This window comes from Coregonus lavaretus, assembly GCF_964263955.1.
Source record: "Coregonus lavaretus genome assembly, contig: HAP1_SCAFFOLD_7637, whole genome shotgun sequence".
Lineage (NCBI taxonomy): Eukaryota > Metazoa > Chordata > Actinopteri > Salmoniformes > Salmonidae > Coregonus > Coregonus lavaretus.
This window is the reverse complement of record NW_028165369.1, coordinates 1-12,500: the sequence shown is the minus strand read 5'-3', so window position 1 is coordinate 12,500 and position 12,500 is coordinate 1. Positions and strand designations below refer to the sequence as shown.

Sequence of the window (12,500 nt, the reverse complement as noted above, 5' to 3'; positions counted from 1 at the left end):
TAAGAACGACATATTCTTTGACGAAGGGTTATTTCTCATTTAAATCTTAAAGGCTTAATGTGCAACATTCCAAACATGACTAAATGATCTCAAATCAATTGCTAAAACTCTAATTTAGATGTATTTGTTTCTCCTTAACAATATGTTTAGTCTACTAATAACGCATGCATAACAACTTATCTAAGGGCTTGTGTAGAGTTGCAGAGGTTGTTGAAGTAGCCTTTCATTTGAACTGCCTTGAGGACCTTGTCCTTGTTGCTGCAGAGATTGTTGAAGTATGCTCTCATTTTAACAGTCTTGAGGGCCGTGTCCTTGTTGCTGCAGAGGTTGTTGAAGTAGCCTCTCATTTGAACTGCCTTGAGGACCTTGTCCTTGTTGCTGCAGAGGTTGTTGAAGTAGACTCTCATTTGAACTGCCTTGAGGACCTTGTCCTTGTTGTTGCAGAGGTTGTTGAAGTAGCCTCTCATTTGAACTGCCTTGAGGACCTTGTCCTTGTTGTTGCAGAGGTTGTTGAAGTAGACTCTCATTTGAACTGCCTTGAGGACCTTGTCCTTGTTGTTGCAGAGGTTGTTGAAGTAGACTCTCATTTGAACTGTCTTGAGGACCTTGTCCTTGTTGTTGCAGAGATTGTTGAAGTAGCCTCTCATTTGAACTGTCTTGAGGACCTTGTCCTTGTTGCTGCAGAGATTGTTGAAGTAGACTCTCATTTGAACTGCCTTGAGGACCTTGTCCTTGTTGTTGCAGAGATTGTTGAAGTAGACTCTCATTTGAACTGTCTTGAGGGCCTTGTCCTTGTTGTTGCAGAGATTGTTGAAGTATGCTCTCATTTTAACAGTCTTGAGGGCCTTGTCCTTGTTGTTGCAGAGATTGTTGAAGTATGCTCTCATTTTAACAGTCTTGAGGGCCGTGTCCTTGTTGTTGCAGAGATTGTTGGAGTAGACTCTCATTTGAACTGCCTTGAGGACCTTGTCCTTGTTGTTGCAGAGGTTGTTGAAGTAGCCTCTAATTTGAACTGTCTTGAGGACCTTGTCCTTGTTGCTGCAGAGATTGTTGAAGTAGACTCTCATTTGAACTGCCTTGAGGACCTTGTCCTTGTTGTTGCAGAGATTGTTGAAGTAGACTCTCATTTGAACTGCCTTGAGGACCTTGTCCTTGTTGCTGCAGAGATTGTTGAAGTAGACTCTCATTTGAACTGCCTTGAGGACCTTGTCCTTGTTGTTGCAGAGATTGTTGAAGTAGACTCTCATTTGAACTGCCTTGAGGACCTTGTCCTTGTTGTTGCAGAGATTGTTGAAGTAGCCTCTCATTTGAACTGCCTTGAGGACCTTGTCCTTGTTGTTGCAGAGATTGTTGAAGTAGACTCTCATTTGAACTGTCTTGAGGACCTTGTCCTTGTTGCTGCAGAGATTGTTGAAGTAGACTCTCATTTGAAATGCCTTGAGGACCTTGCCCTTGTTGTTGCAGAGATTGTTGAAGTAGACTCTCATTTGAACTGCCTTGAGGACCTTGTCCTTGTTGTTGCAGAGATTGTTGAAGTAGACTCTCATTTGAACTGCCTTGAGGGCCTTGTCCTTGTTGTTGCAGAGATTGTTGAAGTAGCCTCTCATTTGAACTGCCTTGAGGACCTTGTCCTTGTTGTTGCAGAGATTGTTGAAGTAGACTCTCATTTGAACTGCCTTGAGGGCCTTGTCCTTGTTGTTGCAGAGATTGTTGAAGTAGCCTCTCATTTGAACTGCCTTGAGGACCTTGTCCTTGTTGCTGCAGAGATTGTTGAAGTAGACTCTCATTTGAACTGTCTTGAGGACCTTGTCCTTGTTGTTGCAGAGGTTGTTGAAGTAGACTCTCATTTGAACTGCCTTGAGGACCTTGTCCTTGTCGTTTTCCCTTGTATTATTGATCTTAGTATTATTTGGGTGCCATGATCCTTTGTCGTAATGCATTTTGCTTGTAGTATTTTAGTATTGTCATGATATATTAGCTATTTTATGCGCCTTCAATAAATAATGTATGCACTCACTAACTGTAAGTCGCTCTGGATAAGAGCATCTGCTAAATGACTAAAATGTGAATGTAAATGTTAGGCATTTTGCTTTGAGTATTTTAGAATAGTTATATTTGCCATTGTACGTGTTACTCTGTAAATGTCCTTGGGTATCTTGAAAGCGCAAAATAAAATGTTGTATTATTATTATTATTATTATTATTAAGGGCGCACAGATCATTTTCTAATTTTCTAAAAAATTATGATAAAAGTAAAAATTCCCAAAGTTTCCAAAAGGTTACACTTTTTATATTAACTGTCATGTATAATCCACTAAAAATGAAATAATCATTTATTAATAGAACGTAGACTATTAATAAATGAGTACTAATTAATACTGTACATATTCATGAAAGTTGTAATAGTGTTATGAGCCGTTAATACCAAATATTCTCAAAATTCTGGGAATGTTGGGAAAGTTGCCAGAGCATTGCAACCCTAGGAACTGATGGGAGGTGAAGGATCAATAAAGGTCAAAGGTCATAGGTCAGAGATACAGGCAGTCTGACCCATTCAAAGAATGCTTCAAAACAGTATCTAAAACGGTTATCATAATGTTTTTGGACGTACATCCGTGTAACTTATCCAATAGACACTTTTTGTGCTCAAATTTTTTTCCATTGTAATAATAAATATTGATTGATTGATATTTTACATTTTATTCCTTTAGCACACTCTCTTATCCAGAGACAACCACATATCTCAGTCATAGTAAGCACATTTTTCCTCAATAAAGACGTGATTAGCAAAGTCAGCTACTAGGAAAAAGACAAATGCAAGTTATTGTTTGTCTTTTATGGGGATGTCTTTTTAACATATATTTTGAGATTGATTGATTACCACGGTGATCCCATACACATACACTCACCGTGCTGTTAATCTCTTTGCTTAAACATGTCTGCTTAATGACCATATTATATGTTCATTATATTGACCAGCCGAGCGACTGATCGCTATAACCTACCTAAGATGTGTGCCGAGGGGTCTTCCATCAGATCCTCCAGAGAGCCTTGTATTGATCCATGGCAGGAGGGGAAGGTGGGAACAGACACCCTGGGCATCGCCACCCAGTTAGAGTCTGAATACAGCGTGGCGGTCAGGCTGGCCAGGCCAGAGTTCCTGAGAAGAGGGAAACCACACAGACGCTCTATCTGCTGCCAGCGGTGGAGACGCTCGCGTAGGCAGGCCGTGACCTCTGACAGGGCGTTCCTGTGAGGGATGTCAAAAGCACAGTTTATGTCAGCTGGTTGCTTCTGACAGGGCGTTCCTGTGATACAACGCACAAGTGGCCGACTGTTATAATATAGTAACACGTCAGCTATGTCAACACAACACGCATCAGTTTAGTGTGTTACTGTGACACAACAAAGTCAACTGTCACAAAAAAACATGTCCACTCTGTCACAAAAACACAAGTGAACTCCATCACAAAAAAACATGGCAACTCCGTCACAAAGAACACGTCAACTCCATCACAAAAACATGTCAACTCCATCACAAAGAACACGTCAACTCCATCACAAAAACATGTCAACTCCTTCACAAAAAAACAACATGTTAACGTGTGTGTGTGTGTGTGGCAGCTATTTTAGATGTAGTTTTAGTCTTAAAATACCTTTTAGTCTTAGTCACATTTTAGTCATCTCATCCTTCGTTAGTTTTAGTTATTATCAGTCCACTGAAACTCTGGACAACTTTAGTCTAGTTTTAGTTATTATCAGTCCACTAAAACTCTGGACAACTTTAGTCTAGTTTTAGTTATTATCAGTCCACTAAAACTCTGGACAACTTTAGTCTAGTTTTAGTTATTATCAGTCCACTTAAACTCAGGACAACTTTAGTCTAGTTTTAGTTATTATCAGTCGACTGAAACTCTGGACAACTTTAGTCTAGTTTTAGTTATTATCAGTCGACTGAAACTCTGGACAATTTTAGTCTAGTTTTAGTTATTATCAGTCCACTAAAACTCTGGACAACTTTAGTCTAGTTTTAGTCATTATCAGTCCACTGAAACTCTGGACAACTTTAGTCTAGTTTTAGTTATTATCAGTCGACTGAAACTCTGGACAACTTTAGTCTAGTTTTAGTTATTATCAGTCCACTAAAACTCTGGACAACTTTAGTCTAGTTTTAGTTATTATCAGTCGACTGAAACTCTGGACAACTTTAGTCTAGTTTTAGTTATTATCAGTCCACTAAAACTGGACAACTTTAGTCTAGTTTTAGTTATTATCAGTCGACTGAAACTCTGGACAACTTTAGTCTAGTTTTAGTTATTATCAGTCCACTAAAACTCAGGACAACTTTAGTCTAGTTTTAGTTATTATCAGTCGACTGAAACTCAGGACAACTTTAGTCTAGTTTTAGTTATTATCAGTCCACTAAAACTCTGGACAACTTTAGTCTAGTTTTAGTTATTATCAGTCGACTGAAACTCTGGACAACTTTAGTCTAGTTTTAGTTATTATCAGTCGACTGAAACTCTGGACAACTTTAGTCTAGTTTTAGTTATTATCAGTCCACTAAAACTCAGGACAACTTTAGTCTAGTTTTAGGTATTAACAGTCCACTAAAACTCTGGACAACTTTAGTCTAGTTTTAGTTATTATCAGTCGACTGAAACTCTGGACAACTTTAGTCTAGTTTTAGTTATTATCAGTCCACTAAAACTCAGGACAACTTTAGTCTAGTTTTAGTTATTATCAGTCGACTGAAACTCAGGACAACTTTAACCGTAACCCTTACTTTTTTTTCATTTAGCAGACGCTCTTATCCAGAGCGACTTACAGTTTAGTGAGTGCATACATTTTTCATACTGGCCCACCGTGGGAATCGAACCCACAACCCTGGCTGTTGCAAGCGCCATGCTCTACCAACTGAGCTAAAGGAGGCCTACACCTTACCTAACCCTCACCTTAATGAACCCTTACCATAACCATTTTAAATGTCAACTTCAATGGGGTAGGGACGTCCCAAGGATCCCTGATAGCACGGACCTTTAACAAAAAATGTATTCAACAAAATAGCATTTGCTTTTTTAGTTTTTCCCCATAGGAGAAAAGCAACCGCAACTCGCATTTGCGGACCGTGGCTCAGATGATCGAATAACAGCACACATTAGAGCTTCTGAGGTGATCAAAGCAGAAATAGCCTCCACGACAGTAAGAGAGAGCGTTAACATTGTTCCTAGTTGAGGGCAGATACAAGTCCAGTGTCCTGGTTTCACATCACTTCAAAATATTGAAGAGTGACTGAAGTGACTGCCTGGGAGCTGTGTGGGAGGAGCCGGGTCAGATCAGCCCAATCAGATTCACCCAACTGAAAGATGTTAATTCTGCCAATGAGAGGATTGGCATGATTAATATTCTTCATGTTTAGGGTTGAACCAAAACGGATGCAAAGTAGAGTTAAATTTAAATGTCCGTTCATCTCATGTGGAATTCTCGTCTCGTCACATTTTCATCGACTGAAATGAAAAGTAATCTCGTTATCCTCATAGTTTTAGTCAGGAAAAATAAGTTGTTGACAAGTATTTTTTGTCATAGTTATTGTTGACTCAATTAACACTGTGTGAGTGTGAGTGTGAGTGTGAGTGTGAGTGTGTGTGTGTGTGTCTGTGTGTGTGATCTTGTACTTCCATCCTCGTGGGGACCTGAAATCCCCACCTACCCATGAGGAAAAAGGCTATTTTAAATGTAGGGGTTAGGATTAGGGTTAGGGGTTAAGGTTAAGGTTAGGGAAAATATGATTTTGAATGGAAATACATTTTTAGATCCCCACGAGGATAGAAAAACAAGTGTGTGTGTCTCACTTGGCCTCCAGGATCTTGGTGTCAACGTCGTCCAGTGAGGAGCTGTGAGCAACGTGGAACGTCCCCATGAGGGAACCCCTCTTCTTCTTGATCTTCTCTGCCTGGACAGGATACGCACATACCAAGGGGTTAATATGAGGACATATCCTCCTGTTCATGTCCATACCAGGGGTTAATATGACGACATATCCTCCTGTTCATGTCCATACCAGGGGTTAATATGAGGACATATCCTCCTGTTCATGTCCATACCAGGGGTTAATATGAGGACAGATCCTCCTGTTCATGTCCATACCAAGGGGTTAATATGAGGACATATCCTCCTGTTCATGTCCATACCAAGGGGTTAATATGAGGACATATCCTCCTGTTCATGTCCATACCAGCGGTTAATATGAAGGACATATCCTCCTGTTCATGTCCATACCAAGGGGTTAATATGAGGACATATCCTCCTGTACATGTCCATACCAGGGGTTAATATGAGGACAGATCCTCCTGTTCATGTCCATACCAGGGGTTAATATGAAGGACAGATCCTCCTGTTCATGTCCATACCAGGGGTTAATATGAGGACATATCCTCCTGTTCATGTCCATACCAGGGGGTTAATATGAGGACATATCCTCCTGTTCATGTCCATACCAGGGGTTAATATGAAGGACAGATCCTCCTGTTCATGTCCATACCAGGAGTTAATATGAAGGACAGATCCTCCTGTTCATGTCCATACCAGGGGTTAATATGAGGACAGATCCTCCTGTTCATGTCCATACCAGGGGTTAATATGAAGGACAGATCCTCCTGTTCATGTCCATACCAGGGGTTAATATGAGGACAGATCCTCCTGTTCATGTCCATACCAGGGGTTAATATGAGGACATATCCTCCTGTTCATGTCCATACCAGGGGTTAATATGAAGGACAGATCCTCCTGTTCATGTCCATACCAGGGGTTAATATGAAGGACAGATCCTCCTGTTCATGTCCATACCAGGGGTTAATATGAAGGACATATCCTCCTGTTTATGTCCATACCAGGGGTTAATATGAGGACATATCCTCCTGTTCATGTCCATACCAGGGGTTAATATGAGGACAGATCCTCCTGTTCATGTCCATACCAAGGGGTTAATATGAGGACATATCCTCCTGTTCATGTCCATACCAGGGGTTAATATGAGGACATATCCTCCTGTTCATGTCCATACCAGGGGTTAATATGAGGACATATCCTCCTGTTCATGTCCATACCAGGGGTTAATATGAGGACAGATCCTCCTGTTCATGTCCATACCAGGGGTTAATATGAAGGACAGATCCTCCTGTTCATGTCCATACCAGGGGTTAATATGAAGGACATATCCTCCTGTTCATGTCCATACCAGGGGTTAATATGAGGACATATCCTCCTGTTCATGTCCATACCAGGGGTTAATATGAGGACATATCCTCCTGTTCATGTCCATACCAGGGGTTAATATGAAGGACAGATCCTCCTGTTCATGTCCATACCAGGGGTTAATATGAGGACAGATCCTCCTGTTCATGTCCATACCAAGGGGTTAATATGAGGACAGATCCTCCTGTTCATGTCCATACCAGGGGTTAATATGAGGACATATCCTCCTGTTCATGTCCATACCAAGGGGTTAATATGAGGACAGATCCTCCTGTTCATGTCCATACCAAGGGTTAATATGAGGACAGATCCTCCTGTTCATGTCCATACCAGGGGTTAATATGAGGACAGATCCTCCTGTTCATGTCCATACCAGGGGTTAATATGAGGACAGATCCTCCTGTTCATGTCCATACTAGGGGGTTAATATGAGGACATATCCTCCTGTTCATGTCCATACCATGAGTTAATATGAGGACATATCCTCCTGTTCATGTCCATACCAAGGGGTTAATATGAGGACATATCCTCCTGTTCATGTCCATACCAGGGGTTAATATGAAGGACAGATCCTACTGTTCATGTCCATACCAGGGGTTAATATGAGGACAGATCCTCCTGTTCATGTCCATACCAGGGGTTAATATGAGGACAGATCCTCCTGTTCATGTCCATACCAGGGGTTAATATGAGGACAGATCCTCCTGTTCATGTCCATACCAGGAGTTAATATGAGGACAGATCCTCCTGTTCATGTCCATACCAGGAGTTAATATGAAGGACAGATGACTTGTTTAATGCATTCTCTTGTTCATGTCGTTGTAAAGAACTTTCAGAAGATTTAATTTGTCATTTAGAAGGTCTTCATGTAGTTTGAACTATAAGTGTCCCACTATGTTCTTTCCTCCTGAAGTCAGTGAACAGTCAATCGGTGAATCAATAAACTGATTGGGTTACGTCTCTCTCCTACCTCCTCCTTAGCGGAGTTCAGCTGCAGCTCTGCACTGTGTTTCTTGACGTGGCAGTACTGAACATATCAACCGATCAACTAATCAACCAGATAATGAGTTGTCCACCTACCTCTTCCTTGGCTGTGTTGAGCTGCAGCTCTGCACTGTGTTTCTTGACGTTGTAATACTGCACCTCCACCTCGTGGGTCAGCTGCAGCCAGAGCTGTAGGGCCTCCGGGACAGACCAGTGAGCCATCATGTCCTTCTCTGCCCTCTTTAACGCTCCACGCACCTAGACACACACGCACACACAGTCACACACACACACAGGAGAAGGGATGGGTTAGAGATTTTGATTGATGGATGGATTGACCGTTTTCACCAGCCTTTACCCAATGCTGATAGTGTTTCCTACACTGTGGACTTGCTTCACACAGGAGATGGAACTGGTTACCAAATAGCATGTGTTTGGAAGATCAAAGGCGGTTAAAGGCCCACTCCTTAATTTGAAAAACCACCAAACAGCCCTGCCACTTGGTTTGCTATAAAGCTGAAGGCTGGGGCAGGAGAAATGTAACTTAAATTGGACACAAGGACACAAGGACACAAGGACAACCCTACCTGCTCCAGCTCCTCCTCTGCACATCTGAGGCGGCTCAGTTTGGGTTAGAGTTAGCTTAGGTAAGGTTAGGTTTAGCTATGGTTAGGTTATGGTTAGCTAAGATAAGGTAAGGTAAGGTAAGGTTAGGTTAGGTAAGGTAAGGTAAGGTAAGGTAAGGTAAGGTAAGGTAAGGTAAGGTAAGCTAAGCTAAGGTTAGGTAAGGTAAGGTTAGGTAAAGTAAGGTAAGGTAAGGTAAGGTTAGGTTAGGTTAGGTTTGGTAAGGTTTGGTAAGGTTAGGTTAGGTTAGGTTAGGTCAGGTTATGTAAGGTAAGGTAAGGTAAGGTTAGGTTAGGTTAGGTCAGGTTATGTAAGGTAAGGTAAGGCAAGGTAAGGTAAGGTTAGGTAAGGTTAGGTTAGGTTAGGTAAGGTAACGTTTGGCACGGTTAGGTAGGGTTAGGTTAGGTCAGGTTATGTAAGGTAAGGTAAGGTAAGGTAGGGCTAGGTAAGGTAAGGTTATGTAGGGTTAGGTAAGGTAAGGTTAGGTAAGGTTAGGTAGGGTTAGGTAAGGTAAGGTAAGGTTAGGTAGGGTCAGGTAAGGTTAGGTTAGGTTAGGTTAGGTTAGGTTAGGTCAGGTTAGGTTAGGTTAGGTTAGGTAAGGTTATGTTAGGTTTGGTAAGGTTTGGTAAGGTTAGGTTAGGTAAGGTTAGGTCAGGTTATGTAAGGTAAGGTAAGGTTAGGTTAGGTTAGGTCAGGTTATGTACGGTAAGGTAAGGTAAGGTAAGGTAAGGTAAGGTAAGGTTAGGTAAGGTTAGGTAGGGTCAGGTTAGGTAAGGTAACGTTTGGCAAGGTTAGGTAGGGTTAGGTTAGGTCAGGTTATGTAAGGTAAGGTAAGGTAAGGTAGGGCTAGGTAAGGTAAGGTTATGTAGGGTTAGGTAAGGTAAGGTTAGGTAAGGTTAGGTAGGGTTAGGTAAGGTAAGGTTAGGTAGGGTCAGGTTAGGTAAGGTAAGGTTTGGCAAGGTTAGGTAGGGTTCGGTTAGGTTAGGTTAGGTTAGGTTAGGTTAGGTTAGGTAAGCTACTCTACCTGCTCCAGCTCCTCCTCTGCATATCTCAGTCTGCTCAGTTGACTGACGGCTCCAGCTCTGAGCTGATGGAGTCTGTATGCCTCCTCCTGAGCTCCCATGATCTCATCCCTCATCTTCTCCTCCAGGTTCTGTTTCTCCTCCGCCACGTTACGCTTCTCCTCCTGGGCCTGCTCCAGCCTGTTATCAGGACGGACATACACAGGTTAGCAGGACAAACACAGGTTAGCAGGACAAACACAGGTTAGCAGGACAAATACAGGTTAGCAGGACAAACACAGGTTAGCAGGACAAATACAGGTTAGCAGGACAAACACAGGTTAGCAGGACAAACACAGGTTAGCAGGACAAACACAGGTTAGCAGAACAAATACAGGTTAGCAGGACAAACACAGGTTAGCAGGACAAATACAGGTTAGCAGGACAAACACAGGTTAGCAGGACAAACACAGGTTAGCAGGACAAACACAGATTAGCAGGACAAATACAGGTTAGCAGGAAAAACACGGGTTAGCAGGACAAATACAGGTTAGCAGGACAAACACAGGTTAGCAGGACAAACACATGTTAGCAGGACAAATACAGGTTAGCAGGACAAACACAGGTTAGCAGGACAAACACAGGTTAGCAGGACAAACACAGGTTAGCAGGACAAATACAGGTTAGCAGGACAAACACAGGTTAGCAGGACAAACACAGGTTAGCAGGACAAACACAGGTTAGCAGGACAAACACACACACAAACACGCATTATCAGGAACAGACAGTCATAGACACTCACTGTTCCTGTAGTTCTCTGAGGCTGAGCTCAGCACTCTGCAGACTCTCTAGGTCCTTCATCATTTTAGAGATGTGGACTTTAGAAGCTTTGTTCTGGGACCTGGGAGAACCAGCAGCCTCCTACACCCATCATCACAGAAACTATCAGCAACAAGTCCTTCATGTAGTTATGGGGTGGACCTGGAGGAGGGGAGGGGGGGAGGAGGAGGAGGAGGAGGAAGGGGAGGAGAGGAAGGAGGAGGAGGAGGAGGAGGAGGAGGAGGAGGAGGAAGGGGAGGAGGAGAATGTGGAGGAGGAGGAGGAGGGGGAGGAGAGGGTAAGGGGAGGAGGAGGAGGAGGAGGAGGAGGAGGAGGAGGGAGGGTAATAAAGATGATTTAATTTGTATAGCGCTTTTCAATATAATCAGTGGACATTACTCCCTCTTAAAATATAAACCACACCCTCTTAACATCTAAGCCACACCCTCTTAACATCGAAACCACTCCCTCTTAAAATATAAACCACACCCTCAACATCTACACCACACTCTCTTAGCCTCTGTGTGTGTGTGTGTGTGTGTGTGTGTGTGTGTCTGTGTGTGTCTGTGTGTGTGTGTGTGTGTGTGTGTGTGTCTGTGTGTCTGTGTCTGTGTGTGTGTGTGTGTGTGTGTGTGTGTGTGTGTGTGTGTGTGTGTTGTGTGTGTGTGTGTGTGTCTACACACGTATAGGAGCACCAAACAGCACCACGTCCAGAGCCTTGATGTTGAGTTTCTGTTTGTCTCTCTGGTCCAGGATCTTCAGCTGGCCACTCAGGAACGACGGCTCATTGGCTGCTATCCTGCACACATCCCAATAACACCAGCTCTGATTAGACGGGAATACTAAAGGGTTCAATATGAAGTGTTCTGATTGGACTGTGTTTCTCTTTCTGCTGTGTTATTATTAAGTGTTTCAGCTGCATGGGATTTGTTTGTAATTGTATAGCACCGACTCAAAATATACCAAATGGACATTGTAACTAGGGTGTGTTACCTGATTGGGCAGTAAGTTTCAGTAAGAAGCTTTCTGATTGGCTGCGCCCACCAGGAAGTGACTCTCTGAGGTTTCTGATTGGACGTTCTCACCTGGGGGAGGGTGTTGCCGTTGACTCTGAAGTCTTTAAAGTTCTTCTCGTACTGAGGCAGCTCTACAAATTCCCTGAGCCACCTCAACACCTCATCCTGAGTCCAGTTATGGACTGATAGGGGAGAGGAGGAGGGAGAGAGGGAGGGGGGGAGAGAGAGGGGGGTGAGGGAGGGGGAGGGGGGAGGGGAAGAGGGGGGGGGGAGAGAGGGGGGGGGGGAGAGGGGGGGGGGGAGAGAGGGGGAGAGAGGGGAGGGGGGGAGAGAGGGGGGGGGGGGAGAAGGGAGAGAGGGGGGGGGGGGGATGAGGGGGGAGAAGGGAGAGAGAGAGGGGAGGGGAGGGGGGAGAGAGAGAGGAAGGGGGAAAGAGAGAGAGCACGAGGGAGAGAGGTGGGAGAGTTGGGTAATGAAGAAACTGTGAATTTCTAACATATTGCATAATCACACACACACACAACGCGTACCTTCTGAGAACTTCCAGCCCCTCCACAGTTCTTCTATGGTGATGTGCTGGTCCTCTCTGTGAAGGTTGCTGTGTTTGTTTGGTCTGCTGCTGCTTCATGTCCTCTATGATGAACTACACAGCCAAGAGACACACACACACACACACACACAAGCACATACACACAGACACACACACATACGCATGCACGCACACACAGGATTATGAAAAAGCTTGCAGCTTAATATCAAAAGGAAAATGTCTAACACACACAGAGAGAGATACACAACCCCA

General features: G+C 43.4%; 1 pseudogene across 1 annotated transcript in view; it reads right to left on the bottom strand.

Moving 5' to 3' along the window:
- The window catches only part of LOC311115927 (stromal interaction molecule 2-like), a 16,586-nt pseudogene extending 4,245 nt beyond the window's left edge, over positions 1-12,341 (bottom strand). The window contains exons 1-8 of the transcript in view: positions 12,229-12,341; positions 11,768-11,880; positions 11,366-11,480; positions 10,666-10,844; positions 9,887-10,064; positions 8,335-8,496; positions 5,853-5,953; positions 3,006-3,250 (exon numbers count right to left, since the gene is read on the bottom strand). The product of the transcript in view is annotated as a stromal interaction molecule 2-like (transcript). The remainder of the gene's footprint in view (positions 1-3,005; positions 3,251-5,852; positions 5,954-8,334; positions 8,497-9,886; positions 10,065-10,665; positions 10,845-11,365; positions 11,481-11,767; positions 11,881-12,228) is intronic.
- Between the last annotated feature and the right edge of the window lie 159 nt (positions 12,342-12,500).